The sequence below is a fragment of the Oryctolagus cuniculus genome, chromosome 18 (genome assembly GCF_051225735.1).
Source record: "Oryctolagus cuniculus isolate XC-2025 breed Fujian yellow rabbit chromosome 18, ASM5122573v1, whole genome shotgun sequence".
NCBI lineage: Eukaryota > Metazoa > Chordata > Mammalia > Lagomorpha > Leporidae > Oryctolagus > Oryctolagus cuniculus.
The window spans coordinates 41,906,162-41,919,406 of NC_142884.1; the positions used below are offsets into that span (position 1 = coordinate 41,906,162).

Here is a 13,245-nt window from a genome sequence, read left to right on the forward strand (position 1 = left end):
CAGCTTCCCATCAGCAAGCGCAATTGAGAACAATGGCACAGATGTTGCATCTTCAAATGATGAGGTGAGAGCAGGTTTGAGGATAACAGCAACTGAAGTGCCTTATGTAACACTGTAGGGATGCTCCCACCTGATCCAGGACTCCGCTCTGACTTTGGCCAAGATGTTGCATAATACATAGGGCCAAATGAGGAGTCTACCTTATAATTAAAAATATACCCCAGGGCTGTTCTTCGAGATCTCAGAAAATGTAATTGCACTAAAATCACGATAAGACCTTGGGGCCCAGATAAGTGGTACTCGACTATCACCTTAAAAGGCTGTGAGAACGTAGCTCATGTGGAGGGAAGGCCTCTCAAAGCAACTCACTCCGTTTGCCCTCCAGTAAAATCTCCTGTTGTCAAGGGCGCTAAAGTTGATCTGTTCATCTTCCCACAGTTCAGCTAAATGGATAGGTCCTGGCCTTTGTCTCTGGAAAGCTGAGAGTCGTGCATCCTTCCAGATAGTGTCAGATTCTATGCAATTCCTATGAAGGTCAGATTCACAGAGAGGCAACAAGGACACTTCTCGGCTCTGTTGTCTCACCCCATCCCTTCCTCTCGTTCTTGCCATCAGTCCCCAGGAGCTAATGCCCTGAAATACATCTGAGTGATACTGGAGCAAGAGTTCACTTTTACGGAGGCATGGCTTTTATCTATAAGGAAGGGTATTTGGAAAACAAAATCCTGTTTAGTGAAGACGGAAATGAGAGCAGAAAAAGCACAGTCTACTTGTCACCTGGGCTGGCTTGGCTGGCTCTTTTCCATAGCAACTCTTGGGACTCTCTCTGCTCTATTTGTCTTTAAAACTCCCTTTCCAGTGGGCCAAGCTGTGATTTCAGTTATGCTGATTGTGCTAACATTTGCCTTCAACACTCGCAGGCTGCTCCAGGCAGGTTAACTATCTGCACACCAGAAGAATTCTGAGAGTCTCTGATTCCACCATTCCCAGAGAGGAAGAATGTCTCCTATCCTCCTGCAGCAATCAAGGGACAGACAATTCGAATCACCTTCTCTCCCTATTAACAAGCTCTTCGGCTGTCCATAGACTGCAGCATCCCTTTGCTTTCTGAAGTAGCAAGTGCTTTAAAACTAGATCTAGGGGCTGGCGCCATGGCTCACTTGGTTAATCCTTCGCCTGTGGTGCCGGCATCCCATATGGGTGCCAGGTTCTAGTCCCGGTTGCTCCTCTTCCAGTCCAGCTCTTTGCTGTGGCCCAGGAGGGCAGTGGAGGATGGCCCAAGTGCTTGGGCCCTGCACCCGCATGGGAGACCAGGAGGAGGCACCTGGCTCCTGGCTTCAGATTGGCATAGTGCCAGCCATGGCAGCCATTGGGGAGTGAACCAACGGAGGGAGGACCTTTCTCTCTGTCTCTCTCTTTCACTGTCTGTAACTCTACCTGTGAAATAAATAAAAAAAATTTAAAAAACTAGATCTAAAAATTTTTTAGGCAAAAGTTGAATTTTATTCACATGCCCTATTTGAAGAAAATACTAAGGAAATCTCTCTCTCTCCCTCTCTCTCTCCCTCTTTCTCCCCCCCCCCCCACATGAGAACTCAAGTTGGAGAAAACCAAGAAAACAAGGTGAATAGCAAAATGTCTATTGAAGAATTGGGTTGATTTGTTATGAGCCTATGTATCTTATTATTACTCCAGGTTTTTGTCCCCACAGAGGTAAGGAGTCGAAGTAGAGACATTCATACAGTGCACATGTGAACAGGGTCTATTTAAAAGAGAGAGAAAGAGAACATACAACTATGGGTGAGTGTGTGCCACCCTTCATGAGTAGGCCAGAGAGTTGCCTATAAGGAGAGAGAGGAAGAGGGGGAGGCCTGAGAAGAATCTCCAAGCTTGATCAAGGGCACAGACTCTCATGGTGCCTCCACGTGGAGTTTAACATCCATGTAGCCATCATAGCATCTCTTGCTTCCTGGTCCTGGATTAGACGCAGGTGCATCCTGGGAAGGTGGGGGTGAAGTTACAATGCAAGTCTGGCAGAAATGGTAGCTTACCTATCCCTATCTAAGTCTGCACCTAGATTCCTCACCATCAGATTGACAAGAAAGAAACAAAGCAATGTTCTTGAAACAGGAAGGAGTGGGTGGGAATTCTGAGAACTAGTTAGCAAACTGATGACCTGGGAAAAGGGGTTAAGTGACGTAAAAAGTTCCAGAAGGGGCCGGTGCAGTGGCGTAGTAGGTAAAGCTGCCGCCTGCTGTTCTACTTCCATCCAGCTCTCTGCTATGGCCTGGGAAAGCAGTGGAAGATGGTCTCAGTGCTCGGGCCCCTCTACCCACGTGGGACACCGGGAGGAAGCTCCTGGTACCTGGCTTCTGGCTTCAGATCCGCCCAGCTCCAGCTGTTGCAGCCATTTGGGGAGTGAACCAGCAGATGGAAGATCTCTCTCTCTGTCTCTCTCTCTCTCTTTCTCTGCCTCTCTGTAACTCTGCCTTTCAAATAAATAAATAAATCTTAAAAAATAAAAGTTCCAGAGGCCTTAACCAGAGGTAACTCTTAAATGGTCTATGAAGATAGAGTGAGATGGTGATAAAAGTACTTGTATATCAAGATCTCACTTTACTGTGGTTATGTAGAAACCATGTGTGCCACGGGGTCCACTAAAACAGCCCTGCTAACTTTGTAAATTGTTGTTGGACTGAAAGTGAACTTCAACTTAACTTGATATGCAAGTAAGTTTTAACTAATCTAAGTGTATGCCCTGGTAACCAAGCTATTGGGCTTCTGCCAATCATAACAACCAAACCCTCAGCCAGTTCCAGGCCAAGGACTGCCAAATTATGACCAGATAAGGCAAATACTGACTACAGCCAATAAAATTGCCTTTTTTTTTTTCTTAATGTCATCTTCTCTTCACTGGATATAAATATAGCTTGCCCATGGTGATGGAATGGAGCACTCTGGACTCAAGTTGGTCCAGAATGCTACTAGTTCTAGAAATTTTGTCAATTAAATTTTGTCAAATAAACTTGGTTAGATTTAAGTTGTCTTGGATTTTCTTTAACAAAATTAATTTGGAATTTAGAAGTAAAGCACTAAACAGGATAAAAAGGTAGTAATAAAAGCTATAATTTATTATTAATATGTTAAATTTGTATGCAATAAAAAAACAATAACAACCAAATACATAAAGCAAGGGAAACTGATAAAAAATTATTAAAGTGGACAACTCAGTCACTGAATTGTGAAAATGTCTCTTATAAAATAGACTTTAATTTTAGAATATTTTTATGGTTGGAAGGAATACTTTGTATGATTTCAATCTTGTTAAATCACTGACACTAACATGTGTTCTATACTGGACAACATTCAATGCACATTCGAAATTAAAAGTAATTCTGCTGTCATTGGTTGAGTGCTATATGGATGTTTGAAACAGGAAGGAGTGGGTGGGAATTCTAAGAACTAGTTAGCAAACTGATGACCTGGGTAAAGGGGTTAAGTGATGTAAAAATTCCAGAAGGGACCAGCGCAGTGGCTCCTTTTACTTAGTTGGTCTATACATTATTGAAATGGAATATTGAAATCTCTAACAATTATTGTAGAACTGCTTTTCTCTCACCAATTCTGTATTTTTTGTTTTAGTTTTTGATTCTTTTAACCTGGGGCTCTGTTGCTATATATACTTGCTTATAGTTGTTACAACTCCTTGGTGGGTTGACACTTTTATCATAAAATGTTCTTATTTGTTTCTAGTAGCAATTTTTTTCTTAAAGTCTATTTTATGTCACATTAGTGTAGTCATTCTAGCTCTGCTACTGTTTTCCTTGTATATCTTTCCCCATATTTTACTTTTAGCTCATTTGTACTTTCAAATGTGGAGTGAGTCTTTTGTAGGCAGCATATAGTTTAACCATATTTTTATCCATTCTGCCAATTTCTACCTTTATAGTTCAATGGATTTACGTTTAACATAATTAATGATATTGTAAGATTTACACTTGTCATTTTTCTATTTGTATTCTATATGTCCTTTTTTGTTTATCATTTTCTCTATTCCTACCTTCTTTTGTGCTAAGTAGAAATTGTTTAGTGTATCATTTAATTTCTCTCATCATTTCTTTTACTTCATATTTTAAGTTATTTTCTAAGTGACTTCCCTGAAAATTACCATTAAAATTTTAATTCATAGCAATCTAAATCAAGTTGGTATTAATTTAATTTCAATAATATACACAAACTTTGCTCCTTTGTTGCTCTATTCCCCCTTCTTTGTGTTCCTCAAATTATACCTTTTACTTGTATAATTATTGCTTTATGAAGTTCTTTTTTAAATCAGTCAGGAAAGAAAGAAATCACAGACAAAAATATCTGTTGGAATGTGGATTCAGGTATTTCTAGTAGAGCAGGGCTGCTGCTGCCATTCTCTCTCACCTGTGGTTTACCTGGGAATGTCTAGAATTTTCCTTCATTCTTTGAAAGATAGTTCTGGGGGCCGGTGCTGTGGCTTAGTGGGTAAAGCCGTGGCCTGCAGTGCCAGCATCCCATATGGGTGCTGGTTCAAGTTCCAGCTGCTCCACTTCCGATCCAGCTCTCTGCTATGGCCTGGGGAAGCAGTGGAAGATGACCCAAGTCCTTGGACCCCTGTACCCACATGGGAGACCTGGAGGAGGCTCCTGGTTCCTTACTTCAGATTGGCACAGCTCCAACTGTTGTGGCCAATGGGGGAGTGAACCAACGGATGGAAGACCTCTCTCTCTCTCTCTCTCTCTCTGCCTCTCCTTTTCTGTGTAACTCTGACTTTCAAATAAATAAATAAGTCTTAATAAATAAATAAATAAATAAATAAGTCTTAAAAAAAGAAAAAAGTCTTAAAATAAGTCTTAAAAAAGAAAGATAGTTCTGTTGGATTTAGAGTTCTTGGCTGTTTTTTTTTTTTTTTTCTGTAAGATCTTTCAATTTGTCATCTTACTTCCTACTAAGCTCTAGGGTTGCTGATGAGAAATCAGTTATCAATCTGGTTGAGAATTCCTTATTCATGAAGAATCATTTTTCTCTCTCTTTTGCACAGGTATTTTCCTTAATCTTTTATTTATGACAGTCTAAAGAAATTAATGTTTAGGATATGCTATTTCTTTTTTTAACTTTCTATCTCAGAACAAATTTCAATTTACAAAATAAAAATTGTGGTGTTGTACAAACAGGTTCCATACCTCCACACTCAGCTTCTCTTATTGATATCTTATAATGGTATATTTGTCACAATCTATAAGCCATACCCAATTCTCCATAATTTTTTTAAAGATTTATTTTATTTTATTTGAGATAGAATTACAGAGAGAGGAAGAGACAGAGAGAGAGGTCTTCCACCCACTGGTTCACTCCCCAGATGGCAGCAATGGCCAGAGCTGAGCCAATCCGAAGCCAGGAGCAAGGAGCTTCTTCTGGGTCTCCCACGTGGATGCAGGAGCCCAAGCAGTTGGGCCATCTTCTACCGCTTCCCCAGGCCACAGCAGAGAGCTGGATCAGAAGAGGAGCACCACGACTGGAACCAGCGACCACATGGGATGCTGGTGCTTTAGGCCAGGGCTTTAACCCACTCACTGAGTTACAGTGCCACCCTCCCCTCTTCTAATTTTTAAAAACTAAATTCACTCTATCCTCCCCACCCCCATCCAAGCCTCTAGGAATCAATATTCTGTATTCTTACTGAGATTTTACCTTTAGTTCCACGTGCTAGGGAGAACATGTGGTGTCTTTCTGTGTCTGACTTCACTTGAGTGGTAGAATGAAGGTAAGTTCTTCCCTGGGTCCCTTGATAGATTCCAATAATTCTGAGGAATCTAGTACTAACCGTCACAGATATGGCACTGCAGGATAAAACAGGGTCGTCACTTAGGTCTCGCAGGGTGACAGCCCTGGGGATTGGGAGATGGCAGCCAGCGGCTCAAAGCATCAGAATGGCGATGGGGCGCTCCAGGGACCACAGGTGAAGAGGAGTTACTCCAGCGGTTGCAGCACCCACAGCCACCGTTCCAGGCCTGTAGCACACAGAGGGAACTGCACCCTGTCCCCACAGGCATGCAAGGGTGAGCTAGGGCTTGGGCATGCTGAGAGATGCAGAGGGGCCTTCCTCAGGTCTGGTCCTCTGCGTTTTGTTCTCAGCCCCTGCTGGTGCCAACTCCCAAGAAACCAAGTCAGGGCTGGCATTGTGGAGCAGTGTGTTCCGCTGCTTCTGCATCCCATATTGCAGTGCTGGTTCAAGTCCTGGCTGCACTGCTTCTGATCCAGCTTCCTGCTTATGTATGAGGGAAGGCGGAGGATGATGGCTCAAATGCTTGGGACCCTGCTACCTCCGTGGGTTACCTGGATGGGGCTCTGGACTCCTGGCTTCTGTCTGGCCTGACTACAGATAATGAGGCCATTTGTGAAATGAACTAGAGAATGAAAGATCTGTTTCCATGTCTTTCCCCTGACCCCAATCCCTTTCAAATAAATAAATTTTTGGGAAAAAAAAAAAAAAAAAAAGAAGCTGAGTAGAAGCTGCAGAGTGCAGGGGACACGCTCTCTGTCCTGGAAAGTTCCCTGTTTCTGGTCCCGATGGCTTCGATGAGCAGTGGGGCTGCTGGCTGTCCCCTTAGCAGCAGCTAGACCCCAGCAGCCTGGAGTCTAGTGCTTTGGTGGCAGAGGGAGCAATGTGGGTTCCTTTTCCGGGGCAAAGCAGTCCTTGGGCTGCAGTCAGCTCTCTAAACTGGATTTAAAATCAGTCGGACTGCGGAATCCTTCCAGAGTCAGGGCTGCTGGGCTGTGGGGGCGATGGGATTGGGGGCGGGGCCACAGCACTCTCTGCTTACCCTTGCCAGGAAAGATGATGTCCTCCAAGCTGGGGAGCTGGCGCAGAGGCCGGGGTGGCGGTGGCTGCGTGTTTTGTTCCTTTCTCTTTGTAGGCTTTGGGAGTCTCTGGCTGTCCTACCACATCTCCATTGACATGTTCCTTCAGTCAGTCCTCTGGAAACATGGTTCTTCACTGCTCTGGTAGTTCTCTGTGGCTTGGATGAGTGAAGCTTCTCTCTATGCAGCCATCTCCCCGCCATCTCAATTCCGTTTTGCCTACTCAATATTCTGTTTGGCTTTTGCTTTAGCCCATTTGTTTATGAAAGGTCTGGATATGGATCTCCAGTTTATCCTACCTGGAGGTCTTCAGCTTCTTGATTATGTATATTCAGTGTCTTTCCTTAAATTATATTGAGTCCATCTAGCTAATTTTTTATTCAGTTATACTCTCAACTCTAGATTCTACTTGGCTTTTTCAATGATTTTTACCCCTTTCCTGCTATTCTCACTTTTGTGACATACTGTTCTGACTCCTTGTGCTCTTTAGACACAATGTTTTGCTTGACTTATCCTCTGAGCATATTTAAAATAGGTGCTTTAAAGTCTTGTTCTAATAAATTCAGTGTCTGGATTTCCTCGGGAGAGTTTCCATTGGATTCCTGTGGCTGTATCATACCTTCTTTAGTGTGTGTCCCATTTTTTGTTGTTGTTGCTGTTGTTGGTAATTGGATATATATATATATATATATATTTTTTTTTTTTTTTGACAGGCAGAGTGGACAGTGAGAGAGAGAGACAGAGAGAAAGGTCTTCCTTTGCCGTTGGTTCACCCTCCAATGGCCGCCGCAGCCGGTGCGCTGCGGCCAGTGCACCGCGCTGATCCGAAGGCAGGAGCCAGGTGCTTCTCCTGGTCTCCCATGGGGTGCAGGGCCCAAGCACTTGGGCCATCCTCCACTGTACTCCCGGGCCACAGCAGAGAGCTGGCCTGGAAGAGGGGCAACCGGGACAGAATCCGGCGCCCCGACTGGGACTAGAACCTGGTGTGCCGGTGCTGCTAGGCGGAGGATTAGCCTATTGAGCCGTGGTGCCAGCCGGTAATTGGATATTGCAAATAATTGATATTTGGCAACTTTAGGAAGCAGATTCTCTTAATGAACAAGGTTTGCTGTTGTTGGCTTCAGTGTTTATTGCCTGTTTAGTGACTTGTCTCAACTCTTGCTCTAAACTCCACCATGTATGGACATTCGGTTAGCTTAGTGGTCAGCTGATTAGACCAAAATTACCTTCAATTCCTGGAACCAGTGTCTGTGTTTGTCAGCAGGCTCTGTGGCATGTTGGAACACACCTTCAACAATCAGCCAAGCCATCAGCCACATCTCCCTGGCTGCCTGTACAAAGTCAGTCTGAAGTGACAGTGGGATCCTCGACAGGAATATTTCCTAGTTCTGGATGGCATGCACGGCCTGGGGCCTGCCTGTGGCCTTTTAACCTCCATGGATGTTTCATTTCTCAGATGCTGTTTACAGCTTTAGCTTAGTCTATTGCCTGAAGCAGCCAAGATTTTATTTATTTTGTTTTAATTTTATTAAGTTGATTAAACTTTTAGTATATTTATTTAATTTTATTAAAATTTTAAAATTTAACAGACATTTACAATTTATACATATTTATTGGGTAGCATTTGACATTTTGATACATGTCTATCTTGTTAAATGTCTAGTGGGGTACATATATCTATCTCCTTAAATTGTTAACATTTTCTTTTGTAGTGAAAATATCCAAAATTGTATCTTCTAGTTTTCTTTTCTTAAATGTAGAACTATATGGTACATTATCTGTTGGCACGCATTATCTGTTGTCACATGGTGCAATAGAACCTCAGAATTTCTCACTCTTTTTCAGCTGTACCCACCATAGACCTTTCACTATCTCTCCCTCTCTACTTCCCTCCCCAGCGTCTGATATCCACCATATATATATATTTTAAAAATATTTATTTATTTATTTTGAAAGAGTTAGAGAGAGAGAGAGAGAGAGAGATCTTTCATCTGCTGATTCACTTCCTAGACACCTGCAATGGCCAATGCTGAGCCAGGGCAAAGTCAGGAACCAGGAGCTTGACCCAGGTCTCCCACGTGGGTGGCAGGAACCCAAACACTTGGGCCATCTTCTGTTGCTTTCCCAAACCATTGGCAGGGAGCTGGACTGCAAGTGGAGTAGCTGGGACATGAACTGGCGCCCACGTGGGATGCTGGTGTCACAGGTGGCAGCTTTGCCCACTATGCCACAACTCTGGTCTCCATCATTATATTGTTAACTTCTATGAAATCATATTTTTAGACTCCTCTTATGAGTGAAATCGTATGATACTTGTCTTTCTCTGCTTGGTGTATTTCACTTAACCTAATGAATCCAGTACTATGCATGCTGCTGCAGATGATCAGAGCTTCTCATTTTCTGGCTGAGTAGTATTCCATTGTGTACATGCACCACGTTTTCTTTATTTGCTCATTGGTGGATGGACATGTAGGTTGTTTCCACTTCTTGGCTAGTGAGTCGTGCTGCAGTAAGCATGGGAGTGCAGATGTTTCTTCAATAGACAAATTTCATTTTCCTTCCATATTTACCCAGCAGTGAGATTGCTAGACCATATGTTAGATTTATTATCAGTTTTTGAGAACCATCCATGCTGTTTTCCACAATGGTTGTACTAATTTGCTTTTTTACCTATAGTGTGCAAGGGTTTCCTTTCTCCACATCTCTACTAATATTTGTTATCTTTTATCTTTTTAAATAACAGCCAATCTGGAGTAAGGTGTTACCTCACTGTGGTTTTGATTTTCATCTACGTAATGACTAGTAATATTTAGCATTTCTTCATCTACCTGTTGGCCATTTGTGTCTTCCTTTGAGAAGTATCTGTTTAATCTACCACCCATTTGTAAATTGGATTCTTTTGTGTTTTTATTTTTGCTTTTAGGTTTGGGTTCCTTACTTTTCTGCTTATTACATTTTGTGATATATAATTTGAAGTTATTTTCTTTCATTCTGTAGGCTATCTCTTCACCCTGTTGGTTATTTCCTTTGCTGTGTAGAAGCTCTTTAGTTCAATGCAATCCCATTTGTTTATGTTTGCTTCCTTTTCCTGTGCTTTTGTGGTCTTATCCAAAAAAATTCTTGCTCATGCCAATGTTGTGATACATTTATTCCATGTTTTCTTCTAGAAGTTTCAAAGTTTCCCATCTTATATTTAGGTTTTTAATCTGTTATGAGCTGAGTTTTGAACATGGTGAGAGGTAGGAGTCTAGTTTCTTCTGTGTGTGTATGAGTATTTTTCCCAGCACCATTTTGTGAAAAGACTGTTTTTTTTTTCTCATTGAATATTCTTAGCACCTTTGTCAATTGGCTATAGATGCGTAGGTTTACCTCTAAAACTGTATTCTGTACCTTTGCTCTAAGTGTCTGTTTTGATGCCAATACTATGCTGTTTCATTTCTGTAGTTTTGTAATGTATTTTATTCTTTTTTTTTTTTCTTTTGACAGGCAGAGTGGACAGTGAGAGAGAGAGACAGAGAGAAAGGTCTTCCTTTACTGTTGGTTCACCCTCCAATGGCCGCCATGGCTGGCTCTGTGCCGATCCTAGCCAAGTGCTTCTCCTGGTCTCCCATGCCAGTGCAGGGCCCAAGGACCTGGGCCATCCTCCACTGCACTCCCGGGCCACAGCAGAGAGCTGGACAGGAAGAGGGGCAACCGGGACAGAATCTGGCGCCCCAACTGGGACTAGAACCTGGTGTGCCAGTGCCACTAGGCAGAGGATTAGCCTATTGAGCCGCTGCACCGGCCTGTAATGTATATTAAAGTCAGGGAGTGTAATACCTTCTACTTTGTTCTTTTGTGATTACAATCAAATTTCAGTAGCTGCTTTTTTTCTAGCTCTGTAAAAAACTCATTGGTGGCCGGCGCCGCGGCTCACTAGGCTAATCCTCTACCTTGTGGCGCCGGCACACCGGGTTCTAGTCCCGGTTGGGGCGCCGGATTCTTTCCCGGTTGCCCCTCTTCCAGGCCAGCTCTCTGCTGTGGCCCGGGAGTGCAGTGGAGGATGGCCCAGGTGCTTGGGCCCTGCACCCCATGGGAGACCAGGAAAAGCACCTGGCTCCTGGCTCCTGCCATCGGATCAGCGCGGTGCGCCGGCCGCAGTGCGCTGGCCGCGGCGGCCATTGGAGGGTGAACCAACGGCAAAGGAAGACCTTTCTCTCTGTCTCTCTCTCTCACTGTCCACTCTGCCTGTCAAAAAAAAAAAAAAAAAAACTCATTGGTATTTTGATAGAGAATGAATCTGAATCCTTTTAATGATATGATTTTTTCAATCAATGAATATGGGATACCTTTCCATTTCTATCTTCTTCAATTTCTTTCATCAAGGATTTAGTTTTTTTTGAGAGGTATCTTCTTTTTTTTTTTTTTAATTATTTATTTGAGAGGTAGAGTTACAGATGGTGAGAGGGAAAGACAAGAGAGAAAAGTCTTCCTTCTGTTGGTTCACTCCCCAAATGGCTGCAATGGCTGGAGCTGCACCAATCCGAAGCCAGGAGCCAGGAGCGTCTTCCCAGTCTCCCATTTGGGTGCAGGGGCCCAATCACTTGGGCCATCTTCTACTGCTTTCCCAGGCCACAGCAGAGAGCTAGATTGGAAGAGGAGCAACTGCGACTCAAACTGTTGCCTATATGGGATGCTGGTGCCATAGGCAGAGGATTAACCTACTGAGCCATAGCACTGACCCCAAGGATTTAATTTTTATTATGGAGATATTTCACCTCTTTAGTCAAATTTATTCCTAGGTATGTTATTTTTTGTAGCTATTAGAAATGGGATTGTTGTCTTATTTATTTTTAAATTTATTTATTTCAGAGAGAGAGAGAAAGAGCGAGAGAGAGCGAGGTGTCCCATCTGCTGGTCCACTTGCCCGCAGGCTTGCTGGGGGTGGGGTGGGGTGGGGGAAGGTTGAAGCTAGGAGGCAGGAATTCAATCTAAGTCTTACATGTGGGTGACAGGGATTCAACTAGCTGAACCATCACTTGCTGCCTCTTAGGGTGCACATTAGCAAGAAAATGGAGTGGGAGCAGAGCTGGGACTTGAACCAGACAGTGTAATATGGGATGTGAACATCATAAGCAGTGTCTTAACCACTATACAAAACAGCCACCTTGGGATGTCTTTTTCAGATACCTCGCTATTGGTGTGTAACAACACTAACGACTTGTGCATGTTAACTTTGCATCCTTCAACTTGGCTGAACTTATTTAGTAGTTGTAGTAGCTTTCTTGTGGAGTCTTTGGGGTTTTCCATACACAGGATCACATCATCTGCAAACAGTGACAATTTGGCTTCCTCCTTTCTGATTTGGATGCCCTTTGTTTCTTTCTCCTGCCTAACTGTTCTGGCTCAGACTTCCAGTCCTACATTCAATAAAAGTAGTGAGAGTGCACAGCCTTGTCTTGTTCTAGCTCAGAGAGAAAGCTACCCACTTCCTCCCTTCGTTGTGTTGTTAGCTGTTGGCTTGTTATAGATGGCCTTCATTATGTGGAGGTATGCTTGTTCCATACCTAATTCATTCAGAGTTTTTATCATGAATGGATGTAGAATTTTACCAAGTGCCTTTCCTGCATCTATTGAGATAATCATGACGTTTGTCCTTTATTCTGTTGGCATGGTGTATCATGTATACTGATTTTCATGTGTTGAACCACCCTTGCATTCCTGGTATGAACCCCCTTTGATCATGCTGATTCATCTTTGAAATATGCCATTGGATTCAGTTTACTAGTATTTTGTTGACTATTTTTGCATCTATGTTCATCAAGGATATTGGCCTGTGGCTTTCTTTTGTTCTTGTTGAGCCCTTGTTTGGTTAAAGTAATGCTGTCCTCATAGATTGAGCGTGGAAGAATTACTTCCTCTTCCATCTTATGAAATAATTTAAGCATGATTTGTGTTAATTCTTTAAATGTTTGGCAGAATTCAGCAGTTAAGCCATCTGGTCTTGTGCTTTTTTTCGATAGGAGACTGCTGATACAGTCTAGCTCTTCATGCTTGATCTGTTTAAGTATTCTACTTCTTCATAAAGGTATATATACCTTGGTAAGGTATATGTGTACATTTCTTCTTAGTTATCAAATTATTGCCTTATAATTTTTCTTAGTAATCTCAATCTTTGTGCTTCTGTATTGTCAGTCATGTCTCCCTTTTCATCTCTGATTTTGTGTATTTGAATATTCTCTATTCTTAGTTTAAGTAAAAGCTTGTCAATTTTGTCTTTTAAAAGTTTAGTTTAAAGGCAGAGACAGAGAGAGACAGTGAGAGACAGAGAGAGACCTTCCATTTGCTGGTTTACTTCCCAAATGTGTGCAAGAGCTA

At 42.7% G+C, this 13,245-nt stretch overlaps 1 pseudogene; it reads right to left on the reverse strand.

Moving 5' to 3' along the window:
- Nucleotides 1-312: 312 nt before the first annotated feature.
- Nucleotides 313-13,245, reverse strand: part of LOC100349706 (large ribosomal subunit protein uL3-like) — a 45,457-nt pseudogene continuing 32,524 nt past the window's right edge.